The following is an 18639-nucleotide window of genomic DNA, read 5'->3' as shown; positions in this document are numbered from 1 at the left end:
CGTTCCACAAACTCGCTCACCAACAAATTAAATTGCTCGTCGACCCACTCGTCCACCTTACTCAATCAAAATCTTGCCAAACAAACTCATCCCTCTCACTCACCCATCCATCCCACACACCCCGTCAACTCGTCCCACCCATATGAACTCACTCACCCTACTCACCCGACCGCTCAACTCATTCACCCTCCTCTGAAGCTCACCAACACTCACATTGTCCACAAACTCACTCGTCTACTCACGGACTTACACACCTGCCAAACTCACCAAACTCACCCCCTCTCACTCACCCATCTATTCAACCCGACCCACCGACTTCACCCATAAAAACTCACTCAACCCAATCACCCCACCGATCCAACTCATTCACCCTCCTCCCAAACTCACCCCCTCTCACTCACCCATCTATTCAACCCGACCCACCGACTTCACCCATAAAAACTCACTCAACCCAATCACCCCACCGATCCAACTCATTCACCCTCCTCCCAAACTCACCCCAACAACTCACCCGAGACACTTGGGACCGAACAACTCAAAAATAATAATTATTATTACAACTCGGATGGGTGTATCGAAGGTTTAAACGTAGGCCGCTAAACACCTGTGTGTGAGTAAACTCAACAACAATCATCCGCATATAAAACCAGACACACACACACACAGACACGCACACAGACACACACACACACGCACACAGACACGCACACAAACACGAACGTGGAGTTTGTCCGTAGAGAATGCCACGGTGTTTTGGGGTGGGGCTGCACAAATATCAACCACCACCGTCATCACCACCACGGCCACCACCAACACCACTATCACCAACGACAAAGATGCCCCAGCATAGTCTTAACAGAATGTAGGGGCAAGTGCTGTTAGCGAGCGCCTACGGCACACGAGGGGGTGGGTGACCAGCACCACGCCCGGGACCGGTTCCGATGATCGTCGCCGGTGTTGGCCGTGAGCGGGAATCGAACTCGGGTCGCCAGGTTCGTAGCGCTAACCGCTGCACCACCGCTCCCTCCCACCACTATCAACTACCACCAACCACCACGACCATTACCACCACCACCATCACCACCACCATCATCATGACTACCCCCATTACCACCACCATCATCATCACTACCACCACCATCATTACTACCACCACAACCACCACCACCATCATCACTACCACCACATCCACCACCATCACTTCCACCACCACCATCATCATCACTACCACCAACACGACCATCACCACCACTACAACCACCACCACCAACACGACCATCACTACCACCACCATCACTTCAACCACCACCATCACCATCACCACTTCAACCACCACCACCACTTCAACCACCACCACCACCACCATACTCTCGCTCGCTCCCTCAACAAACCGCGCAACCCCACACGGTCACGAATTCGCCCAGAATTAAAATGTTTTTTTAAAACCCACAAAACCGCCGGGGCATAATCGTAAATCGCCAAACGCTGGACGAGTAAACAGAGAGCGAGGAACAGAGAGCGAGAGACGGAGAGCAAGAGACAGAGAGCGAGAGGCGAGGCGGGCGGGCGGGCCAGGAAGAGGCGGCCGCCATTTTACGGGGTCCCGTCATCACCACCACCACCACCATCAACCACCACCACCACCAACAACATCAACCAACAACATCAACCACCGCGGCGACGAGGCAAGGGGAGGGAGCCCCGAGAAAACTCACGTTGTTTTACCGCACACGGCGAGCGAGCGACAGAGAGCGCGAAGAGGCGGCGAACCCGCGGAGCAAGGCGATGGGGCGGCCGGTTGGAGGTGGTAGTTTGGGGCTGCGGGGGGGTAAGAGTAGCGACGAGGCTCTGGCGGGCCGAGTAGAAAGTCGAGGATGGCGGCGGCGGCGGAGGTGGGGGAGGTCCGCGATGGCGTTTCTTTCTCCCTCGAGTCGATCCGCCCCGCGCGATGCTTCGCGTCGCTTCTCTCTCTCTGAGGGGGGTGGAGACGCCGCCGCGAGCTTCTCTATCCTCGCCTCAGCCGAGACTTGGGCGAGGTCACTTGCGCGGTGACGTCACCGGGCGAGACCATTACACCGCGCGCGCCGGGGGGGGGGTGGGGGGGGTCCGCGGTGGTCTTCTTGAGTCGATCCGCCCCGCGCTTCGCTTCTCTACTGACGCCTCCCCCCCCCCCTCGTCAACGACTTGGGCGAGGTCACTTACGCGGTGACGTTACGGGGACGAGACCATTAACGCGCGGCGGGGGGGGGGGGTGAAACTGGGCTGTGAAGCAGCCCTGGCGACTGTGGCGTTAGGGCGTAGGGAGGAGGGGGTGTCAATGTGAGAGAATGGTAGAGTCCAACACTGTTGGAACTTTTAAATGATTCAGAATTAGAAAACCGTACAACGTTGAACTTCTTTCGCACCGTACGTAGACAAACCGCGCTAATCGGGGGTGCGGGGGGGGGGAACAACACTAAACGCACAAAAAAACGAGTTTCATCAATCGAGATGATGATGATGATGATTATACTGATAGGAACCTCCTGGTTACACCAGCCCACAGGGGATTATTGTGTCCGTCCGTCGTGCAGGGAGGGCTGGGTGGGGAGGGAGGGGCTGGGTGGGGAGGGGAGGGGCTGAGTGGGGATAGGCTGGGTGGGGAGGGTGGAGAGGGGCTGGGTGGGGAGGGGAGGGTGAGGTGGGGCTGGGTGGGAGGAGTGGGGCTGGGTGGGGAGGGGAGGGTGTAGAGGGGCTGGGTGGGGAGGGGAGGGTGGAGAGGGGCTGGGTGGGGCTGGGTGGGGGGTGGGAGGGGTGGGGCTGGGTGGGGAGGGGCTTGTCACTCCGTGGTGCCCTTATAAAACTCAACGTTTAACCTACTCATGCCGGCTTGTGCCCGCCCTCACAGTCGGCCATATTTGCGGAATACACCACGCCGCCGTTGACCCTGGCCATTGACCGAGCAGCCCAACGTTACTACCAGCTCCCTCCGCAGGAATGTGTTTTAAAAGTGCAGCAAAGCTCCCAGTGGCTTCCTAACATCGGAAGGGAAGAGCGTTCCAGACGGCCGCAGAAGCGATTCTGAAAGCTCCACGCGATGATGCGGGGCAGCCAAAAGCCGCCGCCGCTGCTGCTGCTGCGAGGATGGCCGCAGTTGGCGTGATGGTTCATGCTCCACAACACAGGGGAGTTCTTTTGGGGTTATAATCGCGTGAATTTAAATGTGTCGTTTAACCCGCCGCCACCACCCGACACAGCCAATTAGTAAGGTTTAGTGTCACGTTAACAGAACGTGCGAAATCGTTACTGGTACAGCACGCCGGTTGTGTTGCAGAGAAAATCCACACCATTTACAATACGAGTACGACGTTTCGCCAGTAATTACGACTTGCATCATCAGGCGGACAGCAAGATTTGTGTGCTGGCGTGCTGTACTAGTAACGAATTGGCACGATCTGTTTACGTGACAAACGCTACTAATTGGCTTTGGCGGGTTTAACGACACATTTACGCGATCTAACCCAAAAAAACCTCGATTATGGATGATATTGGTCGCAAAAGCCTGCTACGTGTTCAACTGTTTTATGCTCCTTGATGAGAACAGCAAGAATCTGAATATTAACTTATAACTGGAGGAATCCGATGAGCTATGAAGTTATTTATGCCACAGATGTCCAATCGGGGCGGGTAAGAACGTCACATCAACAAACAATACAAAAGCACGGCGCCACTCGCGTTGTCAAAGAAACGTTTAACTTGAATCAGAATATTTATTAACACTGATGAGCTATGAAGCTCTTTCTTTCCACAGATCTCCAGTAGGGGCACGGGGTCAGAACGTTACAGCAACTGTGGTGCCACAACCGCGGAGCGAAACTCTGCAAGCGTAGCGATTGTCCACTACCCCCCACCCTGAGCACACACACACACAACAACAACAACCGCCATTCGCCACTAAGTGGCGGTGACGTCACCACGACGCTTGTGCCAGGCCAAGTGCACCTTGAGGCCACGTGAAGTGTCGAACGCCCGCTGGCAGGAGGTCACGGGGCAGACCCAGGTGCCACGGGTCGACTGACCGAGATGACCAAGATGACTGGCTGATGTACCACCTGTGCCCCCTACTGTACCAACTTGCTGTGCTTAAGCCACCCGGCGCTCCGCTCGTTGTTGTGAGCGTCGCTCATCCGCCCTCCGTTGTTGTTGGAGGGCGACTGCCTCCAACTGCCCAGTAGCATCCTTCACGAGCCTCCTCCACAGAGGCCGATCTTGACACCGCTGGTACCAGTCATAGGCAAGTCCACTCAGCTCCACGTCCTCCTGTACCACATCACTCCATCTCTTCTATAGCCCGTGCCGCGCCCGTTTAGCCCCCTCGATCCGGCCGAACAAAAGCTGTTTAGGCATGCGGTGGCTGGGCATGCGGGCTACATGACCCAGCCAACGCAGCCTTGCCTGCCGGAGGAGCTCACCGATGGGACTTTGCCCAGATCTTTCAAGGATTTGTGAGCTCCTCACACAATCCAGCCTGGTTAAACCCAGGATGGATCGCAGGCAGGCCAGCCTAAATGTTTCCAACCGGCGAAGATGCTCCACCAGGGGGGTCCACGTTTCGCAAGCGTAGAGAAGGGATGGAATGACTGTGGTCGAGAAGACCTGAAACTTCGTGCGGAGCGACAGACCAGGTAGCTTCCACACAGCGTTACGCAACCGGTGAAAAGATATTGCCGCTCGACTGATTCGGAGTGAGACCTCTGCTGTTAAACTGGAGCTGGTCATAAGCACACTGCCCAGGAATGGGAAACTCTCCACTCTCTCCACAACTGCCCCATCACCGATTGGGAGTTGTGCGGGTGGAGTGTCCGATGGTACAAAATACCCAGGCAGGTGCTTAGTTTTGGTGGGGCTGATCGTAAGGCCCCACCTCATAGTGGCACGCTCCAGTCTCAGAAGCAGCGTCTCCAACTCCTCCTCTGAATGAGCAGCTATTACCAAATCATCGGCATACATAACGTGGTTGACCAATAGGGAGCCATCCCTTGATCGCACCCGGGCATCGATCAGCCTCCCATTATATCTGTACCAAATGGAAATTCCCCCGGTACAGCTATTGAAGGCTTCACGAACTACGCGGTCAAAATAGATGTTAAATATAATGTGGGAGCCAGAGGACATCCCTGCCGCACCCCAAGGTGTACAGGGAAAGGCTCTGACTCCCAGCCACGTAGTTTTACCCGGGCCCGCTCACCATCATGAAGGTCCTTAATGATCGTGAGCAGAGGGTCAGGGACTCCGAAAGCACGAAGAACAACCCAGAGCCCAGGCCTACTGATGGTATCATAGGCCTTGACCAGGTCAATAAAGCAGAGATGTAGGTCTTGTTGGAATTCCCTACATCTCTGCTGTAGCAGACGGACAGAAAACGTGGCATCTGTGCAGGACCGTCCTTTCCTGAAACCGCAATGGGGCTCCGCAAGCCTCTCCTCAGCGTGCCTAGCAAGGCGATGTTGAATAATCCTTGCCAGGACCTTTCCCGGCACACTGAGGAGTGAGATGCCCCTGTATTTGTTACAGTCTGTGTGGTCCCCCTTCTTAAAGAGGGGGACCACCAGGGCATCCTTCCAATCCTGCGGAACCTTCCAGTGGTCCAGACTGTTGTTATGATGTCATGTAGGGCAGTCTGTGCACAAACGCCACCCTCCCTCAGCATTTCGCTTGGGAGATTTTCTCTGCCCGGTGCCTTTCCTAGTCTCAGACTCTGGATCGCCTTCAGTACTTCCTCAACAGATGGCACCTCAGCCAGCCACTCACAGGGGGTGACCTCTTCCAATATTTGAGGCACCGCAGCCTCAGCAGGGTTATCCCCACTTTGTGCCATGATGTTTTCCTGGCTGAGGGATTTCCCCTCCCCCAGGACCTCACATAAATGCTCAGCAAATCTGCAAACCTGTTCCTGGGGGTCGGAGATTGGATCACCGTTTTTTTTCCCTAACGATGGTAATAGGTGTGGCGCTGCAGGTTACTTTTTTGATGGAATTAATTCGTGATTTGTGATCGCGGGCCACTGAGGAAGACTCTATGTCCTCAGCAACCCGCGACCACCACTCATCCTTGCAGCGCCTTACGGCTCTCCGAACCTCCGAGCGAAGGCTGCGGTAAGCCTCCTCATTCTCTGACGTGGGATGCTGTAGCCGATGAGAGTGGGCCTGTCGCTTTTTCTCAACTAACCTGAACACCTCCTCTGTCAGCCAGGGTTTCTGGGGAGGTCTGGACCGCGTACCCAAAGCGGCCATTGCCGCTGCATGAGTCACAGTCCTAAGCCTCGCCCATTTACCCTCGACATCAGGAGGAGTGGGGGACGATGCCAACCCCAGCTGCAAGCGATGATGACATTCTCGCTTGCAACTTTCATCAGCTAACTGAGATCAGGCCACTTTAGGTTGGAATGGGGTCCTGGGTGTACACCCACCACCGGAGTTGAAGAATGGCAGGCGCATCTTACTGATGACTAGTCGATGGTCAGAGGGCAGATCAGCTCCACGGTAGGTCCTGGTGTCAAGGACATGGGCTCGCGTCCGCTGGTCCGTCACTATGTAGTCCAGCAGATGTTCTTGCTTGGACCCGGCATGCGTCCATGATGTTGTGTGGATGCACTAATGCCGGAAGAGCGTGTTGGTAATTACAAGCCCATGGGCAGCGCAAAATCTAGCAGCCTCCTACCGTTGTTATTGAGCTGATCTGGCCCATGCCTTCCAATCACTCCAGACAAGATGCCAGCATCATGACCAACTCGGGCATTGAAGTCACCCAACAAGATGACTCTGTCCCGAGTGGCCACTTTAGCCAGCACCTGTGACAGGAGGTCATAGAAGGCATCTGACTCATCGGCTTTGCCTGCATCCCTCCACGGATGTTCGTCTTCGGTGGGGGCATAAGTAACCACGACCACCACTCCTCACCTCCGGTTGATGGGAAGGCGAGCCCAAAGTATCCTGGGGCTTACAGCTTCCCACACCTCACCGCCACGCTCCCACGCCCCCTTCATTCTTTTGTTCAAAAGAAGAGCCACACCCTGTTGTTTGGCAGTCTCCTGCCCCGAGTAGAGGACTGCCCACCCCTCATGGTGGCAGGAGCCAGAACCGGTCCACCGGACCTCCTGAATGCCACAGAGATCCAGGCGGTATCGGTCCAGCTCCCGACAAAGGAGTGGCAGCCTCTCCTCCGCAGTGAGCGTTCGAACATTCCACGTGGCCATCCGTAATGGCTTTTCGTTGTTTCTGGAGGAGCCCCGATGGTGAAGATTCAATCTCCTGGCTTCGCCAATTGGGGTTTGGCCAGGAGATGTCATAGACGCCTGTCCCCCCGGGGCCTCCGGCACAAGCTTATTTGTTACAGGTTTATGTTTAATTCGTAGTTTCGTGGTAATAAATTGAAGGTGGAGGGATTACCATCCCCTTGCACCCATCCAAAGCCCCCGTTTAGCCACTGTGGTGGTCACAGACGCCATGAGGGGAGAGGCCAATGAGGCATTGGCCCTCCCCCCACAGCGCTGTCCACGACAGTGTTGCCCGTCCGGCACCGCGAGGAGGTAGGAGGTTGTTTTGCCTAGACACACGCACACACACACGCGCACACACTGGAGTGTCCTGGCAGGGGATTGCCTGGCACATCGGGTTTTAATCCGAAGGGCCACTAGAGGGTGAAGTCCCACGGTTTCCCGGTGCCAGGAGATTGGCCGACCCTCGCAGGGCAGGTGACATTGCGATGCCCATAAAATTGGTTTAAAATTGTGTGTGCGCAGAAATAAAAGGTTCCCTGGGCCAACTGCAATGAGTTATTTACAACACTGGGGGGAAGACGGAGGGCGGAATATTTAGCAAGCAAAAGCGCAAGAGCCCTTCCAGACAAGGGGCAACGAGGGACAACGGGTGGCCGCCGCCGCCGCGCAGCACTCGAGGGAGGACACGGTAACGGGGGGGGCGGGGGGGGGGTAACCACAGGTAAGCGCACGATTGACCGCGCGGTACAATGGCACCCCGGGCCTTTGAAGTTAAGAGAATAAAAGAGTAGCCCGGGACGATTTATCTCTCTTGTCTTCAACCTCCGGGCCGTCAAGACCCACTCCCTGCCGTCTTGCCTCTTCGAGCCGCTCGCAGCATCCGTGTGATGCCAGCGAGTGCTGCTACGAGGCAGTGATAGGTAAAGTTTTCTCTGGTCCTTCTCCCCCCGACTCTCACAGCGTCCGTGTGACGCCGTGAGTACAGCTTCGAGGTGCGTGGTAGGACGTTTGAGTGACTGGGTTCGTAGGAGGGAGTGGAGGAGGAGGGAGGGGAAGAGGGAGTGGAGGGGGAGGGAGTGGAGGAGGGAGTGGAGGAGGAGGGAGTGGAAGAGGGAGTGGAGGAGGAGGGAGTGGAGGAGGAGGGAGGGGAGGAGGGAGTGGAGGGGGAGGGAGTGGATGAGGAGGGAGTGGAGGAGGGAGGGGAGGAGGAGGGAGTGGAGGAGGGAGTGGAGGGGGAGGGAGTGGAGGAGGGAGTGGAGGAGGAGGGAGTGGAGGAGGGAGTGGAGGGGGAGGGAGTGGAGGAGGAGGGAGGGGAGGAGGGAGTGGAGGGGGAGGGAGTGGAGGAGGAGGGAGTGGAGGAGGGAGGGAGTGGAGGAGGGAGTGGAGGAGCAGGGGAGGAGGGAGTGGAGGGGGAGGGAGTGGAGGAGGAGGGAGTGGAGGAGGAGGGAGTGGAGGAGGGAGTGGAGGAGGAGGGAGTGGAGGAGGGAGTGGAGGGGGAGGGAGTGGAGGAGGAGGGAGTGGAGGAGGGAGGGGAGGAGGAGGGAGTGGAGGAGGGAGTGGAGGGGGAGGGAGTGGAGGAGGGAGTGGAGGAGGAGGGAGTGGAGGAGGGAGTGGAGGGGGAGGGAGTGGAGGAGGAGGGAGTGGAGGAGGAGGGAGTGGAGGAGGAGGGAGTGGAGGAGGGAGTGGAGGGGGGGGGGAGTGGAGGAGGAGGGAGTGGAGGAGGAGGGAGTGGAGGAGGGAGTGGAGGAGGAGGGAGGGGAGGGGGAGGGAGTGGAGGAGGAGGGAGTGGAGGAGGAGGGAGGGGAGGGGGAGGGAGTGGAGGAGGAGGGAGTGGAGGAGGATGGAGTGGAGGAGGGAGTGGAGGGGGAGGGAGTGGAGGAGGAGGGAGTGGAGGAGGAGGGAGTGGAGGGGGAGGGAGTGGAGGAGGAGGGAGTGGAGGGGGAGGGAGTGGAGGGGGAGGGAGTGGAGGAGGAGGGAGGGGAGGGGGAGGGAGTGGAGGAGGAGGGAGGGGAGGAGGAGGGAGGGGAGGGGGAGGGAGTGGAGGAGGAGGGAGTGGAGGAGGAGGGAGTGGAGGGGGAGGGAGTGGAGGAGGAGGGAGGGGAGGGGGAGGGAGTGGAGGAGGAGGGAGGGGAGGAGGAGGGAGGGGAGGGGGAGGGAGTGGAGGAGGAGGGAGTGGAGGAGGGAGTGGAGGGGGCAAACGTTGCGCTCCACCTGCCTGGCGAGGGCGGTGGGGCGGCGTCGGCCCCCACACAACAAACAGTTACACAAACAGGATAGGAGTGCAAAGTGTAGGAAAGCTAAACACATCACTTAACATGTATACACATACAACTAACACTGTTTTTGTTTATTTTACCAGGTATAACCCCCTAAAATTATTAACTTATTTTTCAGAAGTGACCCGACCATCAACAAATGATGGCTCAACAAAGTGACTTATCACGTGTGGAAATGTATGGCAGCCGTATACTTTAAAGTAATTTTTCTAAATGTGGAGGGAAAAACGGGAGGCACCCGGATACAAATCCACGCGACCACGGGGAGAGAGAGAGTGATATGCAAACTCCAAATACACAGCAGCCGGCGTCAGGGTTGGGATCGAACCCATGACTGCCGCTTACCAGGCGAGGGAGTTGTTTAACATCTCGCCACCGCGGCGCCTCTTGCCATGGTCAATCCACTGCTGGATGAACGCCTCCCCAAGCGGGTCACGTGATTAATAAGTTATTTTTCTATTCCGTCGGATCGCGTGAGTATAATGTGTGTCATACACCCTCCTCCACCCGACACGGCCGGTGAATGAAGTTGTCGCGTTCGCATACTTGGCTAACATATTACCATTTAACACGTTTAACACGTCATACATTGGCTTTCGCGACCAATATTCGTAACGAAAGGTTTATTTGGGTTAGAGTGCGTGAATATAAATGCGTCGTTAAACCCTGCACCAACATCCGATTTCCCGCTACTCCGATTAGCACGGTTGGCTACGTAGGGTGCGAAAGAATTCTAGATTTGAAATTTTCGTGACTGACTGCAAGGGTCCATACTCTTTGTTTTTTTCGGTAAAGTCACGTAGGTAAAAAAAGAAAGCAGATAAATTAAATCACGACGTTTCGGAGGCAACACAAGCTTCCGTCTTCAGGTGGACCGTCACAGCAAAATTGCTGTATCAAGTGATACAGCAATTTTGCTGTATCAAGTGATACAGCAATTTTGCTGTGTTACTTGATACAGCAATTTTGACGGTTCCACCTGAAGACGGTAGCTTGTGTTGCCTCCGAAACTCGTGATTTAATTTATTTTGCTTTTTTACCTACGTGACTTTACAAAAAAAAACAAAGAGTATGGTGCGAAAGAAGTTCAACAAACATACAGTGAGAGATAAAAGTATTTGATCCCCTGCTGATTTTGTACGTTTGCCCACTGACAAAGAAATGATCAGTCTATAATTTTAATGGTAGGTGTATTTGAACAGTGAGAGACAGAATAACAACAACAAAATCCAGAAAAACGCATGTCAAAAATGTTATAAATTGATTTGCATTTTAATGAGGGAAATAAGTATTTGACCCCTCTGCAAAACATGACTTAGTACTTGGTGTCAAAACCCTTGTTGGCAATCACAGAGGTCAGACGTTTCTTGTAGTTGGCCACCAGGTTTGCACACATCTCAGGAGGGATTTTGTCCCACTCCTCTTTGCAGATCTTCTCCAAGTCATTAAGGTTTCGAGGCTGACGTTTGGCAACTCGAACCTTCAGCTCCCTCCACAGATTTTCTATGGGATTAAGGTCTGGAGACTGGCTAGGCCACTCCAGGACCTTAATGTGCTTCTTCTTGAGCCACTCCTTTGTTCTAGATTTGAAGCTTTCGTGACTGCAAGGATTCATGCTCTTAGTTCTTTCGGTAAAGTCACGTAGGTAAAAAATGAAATTAAAATAATAAAAAATTAAATCACGACGTTTCGGAGGCAACACAAACTTCCGTCTTCAGGTGAAGCTGTCACAGCAAAAAAAGACGGAAGCTTGTGTTGCCTCCGAAACGTCGTGATTTTATTGTTTTTATTTGTATTAATTTTTATTTCATTTTTTACCTACGTGACTTTACCGAAAGAACTAAGAGTATCACTCCTTTGTTTTGGGTTATTGTCATGCTGGAATACCCATCCACGACCCCTTTTCAATGCCCTGGCTGAGGGAAGGAGGTTCTCACCCAAGAGTTGACGGTACATGGCCCCGTCCAACGTCCCTTTGATGCGGTGAAGTTGTCCTGTTCCCTTAGCAGAAAAACACCCGAAAAGTATACTGTTTCCACCTCCATGTTTGACGGTGGAGATGGTGTTCTTGGGATCATAGGCAACATTCCTCCTCCTCCAAACACGGCCAGTTGAGTTGATGCCAAAGAGCTCCATTTTGGTCTCATCTGACCACAACACTTTCACCCAGTTGTCCTCTGAATCATTCAGATGTTCATTGGCAAACTTCAGACGGGCATGTATATGTGCTTTCTTGAGCAGGGGAACCTTGCGGGCGCTGAAGGATTTCAGTCCTTCACGGCGTAGTGTGTTACCAACTGTTTTCTTGGTGACTATGGTCCCAGCTGCCTTGAAATCATTGACAAGATCCTCCCGTGTAGTTCTGGGCTGATTCATCACCGTTCTCATGATCATTGCAACTCCACGAGGTGAGATCTTGCATGGAGCCCCAGGCCGAGGGAGATTGACAGTTCTTTTGTGTTTCTTCCATTCGCGAATAATCGCGCTAACTGTTGTCACCTTCTCACCAAGCTGCTTGGCGATGGTCTTGTAGCCCATTCCAGCCTTGTGTATGTCTACAATCTTGTCCCTGACATCCTTGGAGAGCTCTTTAGTTTTGGCCATGGTGGAGAGTTTGGAATCTGATTGATTGCTTCTGTGAACAGGTGTCTTATATACAGGTAACAAAGCACTCCTTTTAAGAGTGTGCTCCTAATCTCAGCTCATTACCTGTAGAAAAGACACCTGGGAGCCAGAAATTTTTCTGATTGAGAGGGCGGGTCAAATACTTATTTCCCTCATTAAAATGCAAATGAATTTATAACATTTTTGACATGCGTTTTTCTGGATTTTGTTGTTGTTATTCTGTCTCTCACTGTTCAAATAAACCTACCATTAGAATTATAGACTGATCATTTCTTTGTCAGTGGGCAAACGTACAAAATCAGCAGGGGATCAAATGCTTTTTTCCTCACTGTAAAAGGGAAATTTGTGAATGTGTGTCCCTTCGAAACGTTGAGCATGCTTCCCAACATGCAACAAACTTGAAATTTGGCATGTGGGTAGATTCCAGAGTGTACACAATGCAAAAAGTATAAAAATAGACTTTTGTATTTTTTTGGGGGGGGGGGGGGGGCACAATAATGGATATATTTTGCACGGCAAGTGAGCGGTGACGTCACATCTGTGATGTCACCCGCATGCGGCAGCGTCACGCAGTGTGCCTGCTGACGTCACGCAGTGTGCCTGCTGACGTCACGCAGTGTGCCTGCTGACGTCACGCAGTGTGCCTGCTGACGTCACGCAGTGTGCCTGCTGACGTCACGCACCCCCTACCCTCCGCGTAGGCCGCGTGTTAATCCAAGACAAGAATCCAAGTCTCGGGCGAAGCCGGCTTGTAAAGCTAGTTATGAATAATAATAATCAACGTAACTCGTCATCAATCGGCTGAGAACATCTTACAAATAAGACCTCATTGCAGCAGGGGCAGCAGCAGCAGCAGTACCCTCCTGATAACGAGTCGTGGTACGACTAAGCGTAGCACTCCTTGATTAAACATGTTTGACTTCATTATTATTATTGTAGCTACAGTGATCACCGGTGATCACTGTAGCTACAGTGATCACCGGTGATCAAGCGCCCGATTACCAGGCGGCTTCCAACATTATGCGGCTGATCCGGCAAAAAACCGATCCACAGGCTGTAACCAGTCCGGCTATTGGCACCGTGTGTGTGTGACAAAACAACAGTAGCTATGCTTGATTCCAGTGTTAAATATTATTAACAATACATTACACACTACATACAAGTTACACAATGAAAATACTGCACTTCATAGATCACCCCATGCAGAGTCTTGGAGGGGTAAACACGGTGCAGTAAATGCAGCTACTTTGTTTTAAAGTAGGCTGTTTATTTTGTCTATTTATGCCAATTTCATATCGCAAACAAATATATCACACTACAAACAAATAATAACACTTACAAACATCCATAATAGAGGTTTGTCTTGGTTATATCGCATGAATATAAATGTGTCGTTAAAGCCGCCACCACGCGAAACAGCCAATTAGTAGTAAGCGTTGTGTCACGTCAGCAAAACTTGCCAATTCGTTGGAGAGTAAACCCAGCTGGAATATAAAGAACATCGGTCGCGAAAGCTGACGTGTTAAACTCACTAAAAGCATAATGTCATATAACAAGAACGTGCAAAAAATAAGCTATTTTAAAATGACGATGATGTAGTGATTATCGGGAGTTTCTTTAAAATCCAGCACCCCCCCCCCTCCATTCCTCCCTCCCGAAGCCGCCGGATAATCGATGATCTACTGCAGTTCAGTGGCTTCACAATCGATGATCTACTGTAGTTCAGTGTCTTCACAATCGATGATCTACTGTAGTTCAGTGTCTTCACAATCGATGATCTACTGTAGTTCACTGGCTTCACAATCGATGATCTACTGTAGTTCAGTGTCTTCACAATCGATGATCTACTGTAGTTCACTGGCTTCACAATCGATGATCTACTGTAGTTCAGTGGCTTCTCAATCGACGATTTTCTGCTGCTCAGTGGCTTCTCAATCGACTATCGGACCTTGTATTAATGGGGCACCAGGGGAGGCGAACGGCATTAGGGTAGAAGTCCTCTCCCTCAACAAGGCCCGGAGACCCGCACAGTTCAAAGTTGAACGCTTGTCTGACGCGTGCGTTTCCAGGGGACACGGAGCCCGCTACAAAAACACAGCAGCAGCATCAACATCATCATCATCATAATTGCACGGCGCCGAGAGAGAGAGAGGGAGACCGCATTAGCATGTCGAGGAACACAGGGCGATGTACCCTCCTCGGCGGTGGCGGCCGCCTTTGATTTGGCCATCGCATTATGAAGCCGACGTGATTTCCTGCCCAATAATAATAATTATAATAATAATGAAAGCATTGAATTTATATCACGCCCACGAATGTGCTTCACTCACTCGCTCGGAGAGACAAGGAGAGAGAGAGGAGGGATGACTCAGAGGCACGGAAAAACCCACACAGCGGAAAGCTACAGCCAATAATTTGCCCACGCTCTGCGGTCCTCTATTGGGGACGTTGGGCCAACTCAAGGACTTGAGTTGTGTGTCCGTGCGGCAGTAAACGGGAGCATCGCGAGAAACCAACAGCTGTCAACCCAATATCATTGCCCCGAACTTAACACATTCCTGCGGAAGAAGCTGGTAGGAACGTTGGGTTGCTCGGTCAATGGCCAGGGTCAACGGCGGCGTGGTGTATTCCGCAAATATGGCCGACTGTGAGAGCGGGCACAAGCCGGCGTGAGTAGGTTAAACGTTGAGTTTTATAAGGGCACCACGGGGTGACCAGCCCCTCCCCACCCAGCCCCACCCCTTCCACCCCCCACCCAGCCCCACTCCTCCCACCCAGCCCCACCCTCCCCACCCAGCCCCTCCCCACCCTCCCCTCCCCTCCCCACCCAGCCCCTCCATCCCCACCCAGCCCCTCCCTGCACGACGGACGGACACAATAATCCCCAGTGGGCTGGTGTAACCAGGAGGTTCCTACCGGTATTACAAACCTTATTGGTCACCCCGTGCCCTCATAAATCTCAACGTTCATCCGACAAAGTCCCATCACAAGGGAGAAACACAAACAAATAGACACAAATAGTTTTTTTGCCCGAATTGAAACGTCTGTACGCCGTATGGACCTGAAAACGCAATTTCCCTGTACAAGAATACGGGGTAAACCGTAAGGGGTTGGCAACAATGGAAACCTTATGCATGCATGCGGGCGGGCGGTGGGGGGCGCTCCGCTCGTTGTGAGCGTCGCTCCTCCGCCCTCCTTTGTTGCTGGAGGGCGACTGCCTCCAACTGCCCAGTAGCGTCCTTCACGAGCCTCCTCCTCCACAGAGGCCGATCTTGACACCGCTGGTACCAGTCATCGGCAAGTCCACTCAGCTCCACGTCTTCTTGCACCACATCACTCCATCTCTTCTCTAACCCGTACCACGGCAAGAATCTTACTCATGCACTTACTCATCCACTCAATCATTCACTCACAAAATCATTCACTCACTCAATGGTTCACCCACTCAATCATTCACTCACTCAATCATTCACCCATTCAATCATTCACTCACTCACTCAAACATTCACCCACTCAATCATTCACTCACTCAATCATTCACTCATTTACTCAATCATTCACCCACTCGCTCAATCATTCACTGACTTAATCATTCACCCATTCACTTACCCACCCACTCAATCATTCACTCAATCATTCACTCACTCACTCACTCAATCATTCACTCCACTCACTCGTTCTTGCAAATGAGACTTTGTCCTGGTCTTGTCAGTTCTCTCGCCTGGTAAAACGAAATAAAATCGACTGCAACTATCGCTGGGACAATGGCTCCCTCTGGTGGTGGCGATTGTCAAGCAAAAGTCGTTAATCTGCGTTAACAATACAGTGACTCCTCGACTTACGAACGAGTTAGGTTCCAGAGGTGTCTGTTCGTAAGATTTGTATAACCTCCTGTAGATGCCACTGATTCTTCACGTTCTGTAGATGTAGATGCCACTGGTTCTTCACGTTTTGCAGATGTAAATGCCACTGATTCTTCACGTTCTGTAGATGTAGATGCCACTGGTTCTTCAGTTTTGCAGATGTAAATGCCACTGATTCTTCACGTTCTGTAGATGTAGATGCCACTGGTTCTTCACGTTCTACAGATGTAGATGCCGCTGGTTCTTCACGTTTTGCAGATGTAAATGCCACTGATTCTTCACGTTCTGTAGATGTAGATGCCACTGGTTCTTCACGTTCTGCAGATATAGATGCCACTGGTTCTTCACATTCTGCAGATGTAGATGTCACTGGTTCTTCACGTTCTGCAGATGTAGATGCCACTGGTTCTTCACGTTCTGAACATGTAGATGCCACTGGTTCTCCACGTTCTGCAGATATAGATGCCACTTGTTCTTCACGTTCTGCAGATGTAGATGTCACTGGTTCTTCACGTTCTGCAGATGTAGATGCCACTGGTTCTTCACGTTCTGTAGATGTAGATGCCACTGGTTCTTCACGTTCTACAGATGTAGATGCCACTGGTTCTTCACGTTCTGCAGATGTAGATGCCACTGGTTCTTCACGTTCTGCAGATGTAGATGCCACTGATTCTTCACGTACTGCAGATGTAGATGCCACTGGTTCTTCACGTTCTGCAGATGTAGATGCCACTGGTTCTTCACGTTCTGCAGATGTAGATGCCACTGATTCTTCACGTTCTGCAGATATAGATGCCACTGGTTCTTCACGTTCTGCAGATGTAGATGCCACTGATTCTTCACGTTCTGCAGATATAGATGCCACTGATTCTTCACGTTCTGCAGATGTAGATGCCACTGGTTCTTCACGTTCTGCAGATGTAGATGCCACTGGTTTTTCACGTTCTGCAGATGTAGATGCCACTGATTCTTCACGTTCTGCAGATGTAGATGCCACTGATTCTTCACGTTCTGCAGATGTAGATGCCACTGGTTCTTCACGTTCTGCAGATGTAGATGCCACTGATTATTCACGTACTGCAGATGTAGATGCCACTGGTTCTTCACGTTCTGCAGATGTAGATGCCACTGATTCTTCACGTACTGCAGATGTAGATGCCACTGATTCTTCACGTACTGTAGATGTAGATGCCACTGGTTCTTCACGTTCTGCAGATGTAGATGCCACTGATTCTTCACGGACAATTGGATATACGGACCAGGTTTGTTCGTATCTCTTAACGTTCGTAAGGAGAGGCCTCCCTGTACGTTACATTATAGCCACGCCGTCTATCCATGCGTGTCTCTCCAAATGAAAGAGACAAAAATAAAGTTGTTGTTGTACACATCCCATCAGCTACACGACTTCCTCCTCCTGGGAGTGCATTGCAGTAGTTCGGTAGCATTTGGTTCGGCAAAAGTGACATGTCAAAAGTAACATGTCAAAAGTGACATGTCAAAAGTGACGTGTCAAAAGTAACATGTTTGGACCGGTCTCGACACTCGGGGGCCTCATCCAGCAGCGGGAAGGCTCACCATGAACCAACAACGCTGGCAAACCGCTCTACTGTCCCGTCTGCATGCGAGTGGTACCCCTTTGAGCGGCACCCCTTTGAGCGGCACCCCTTTGAGCGGCACCCCTTTGAGTGGCACCCCTTTGAGTGGTACCCCTTTGAGCGGCACCCCTTTGAGCTGACCCCTTTGAGCGGCACCCCTTTGAGTGGCACCCCTTTGAGTGTTACCCCTTTGAGCGGCACCCCTTTGAGTGTTACCCCTTTGAGCGGCACCCCTTTGAGTGTTACCCCTTTGAGTGGCACCCCTTTGAGCGGCATCCCTTTGAGTGGCACCCCTTTGAGTGGTACCCCTTCGAGTGGTACCCCTTCGCACGTGTGAGGGTTTCCTCTCACATGTGTACACTCATGAAATGGTAAAAAAACATCTTCATGTGTAGAGAACCGCAGAGCTTGGAGAGCAATCGTTGGGTGGCGCCGGCTCCTCGTCACCGCGTGGCTGCTGCTGCCTTCCCACTCCTCGTCTGTCGCTCCTCCTCCTGGCGCCTCTGAGTCGCCCTCTTTGAGTAGTCCTCTCTGAGTCGACCTCTCTCTGAGTCGCCCTCTCTCTTTGAGTCGCCCTCTCTCTGAGTCGCCCTCTCTCTCTGAGTCGCCCTCTCTCTGAGTCGTCCTCTCTCTGAGTCGCCCTCTCTCTCCGAGTCGTCCTCTCTCCGAGTCGCCCTCTATCTCCGAGACCTCTCTCTCCGAGTCGTCCTCTCTCTCTGAGTCTCTCTCTGAGTCGCCCTCTATCTCTGAGTCGCTCACACGAGACCCACGTCCCCACTTCCACGAGGTTCGCGTGAGACCCACGTCGCAGCTTCCCTGTCCACGCGAGCCTCGTGCCTCGAGCCGCGAGCAAAATCACAGCCAAACGCCGGTGCACTTGATTTATTATAGATTTTTATTGCGAGACGATTTATATATAAATCAAAATGAAAGCTAGTGCGACGCTCATTCATCTCTCTCTCTCTCAATTAACAACGCGTCATATTCATAGATTAGAGGCGTGATTAGCAGCTCTCCCTCCA

At 52.5% G+C, this 18639-nt stretch overlaps 1 protein-coding gene across 1 annotated transcript in view; it reads right to left on the bottom strand.

Annotated features, from left to right (window-relative positions):
• The window catches only part of LOC133356608 (ras-related protein Rap-1b), a 61588-nt gene extending 59540 nt beyond the window's left edge, over window positions 1-2048 (bottom strand). The window contains exon 1 of the mRNA XM_061574233.1: window positions 1716-2048. The gene's annotated coding sequence lies outside the window, so the exon portion shown is untranslated. The remainder of the gene's footprint in view (window positions 1-1715) is intronic.
• Between the last annotated feature and the right edge of the window lie 16591 nt (window positions 2049-18639).

The sequence above is a fragment of the Lethenteron reissneri genome, chromosome 54 (assembly GCF_015708825.2).
Source record: "Lethenteron reissneri isolate LAM-NWPU_2019-01 chromosome 54, ASM1570882v1, whole genome shotgun sequence".
Lineage (NCBI taxonomy): Eukaryota > Metazoa > Chordata > Hyperoartia > Petromyzontiformes > Petromyzontidae > Lethenteron > Lethenteron reissneri.
This window is presented reverse-complemented; position numbering and strand designations above follow the sequence as displayed.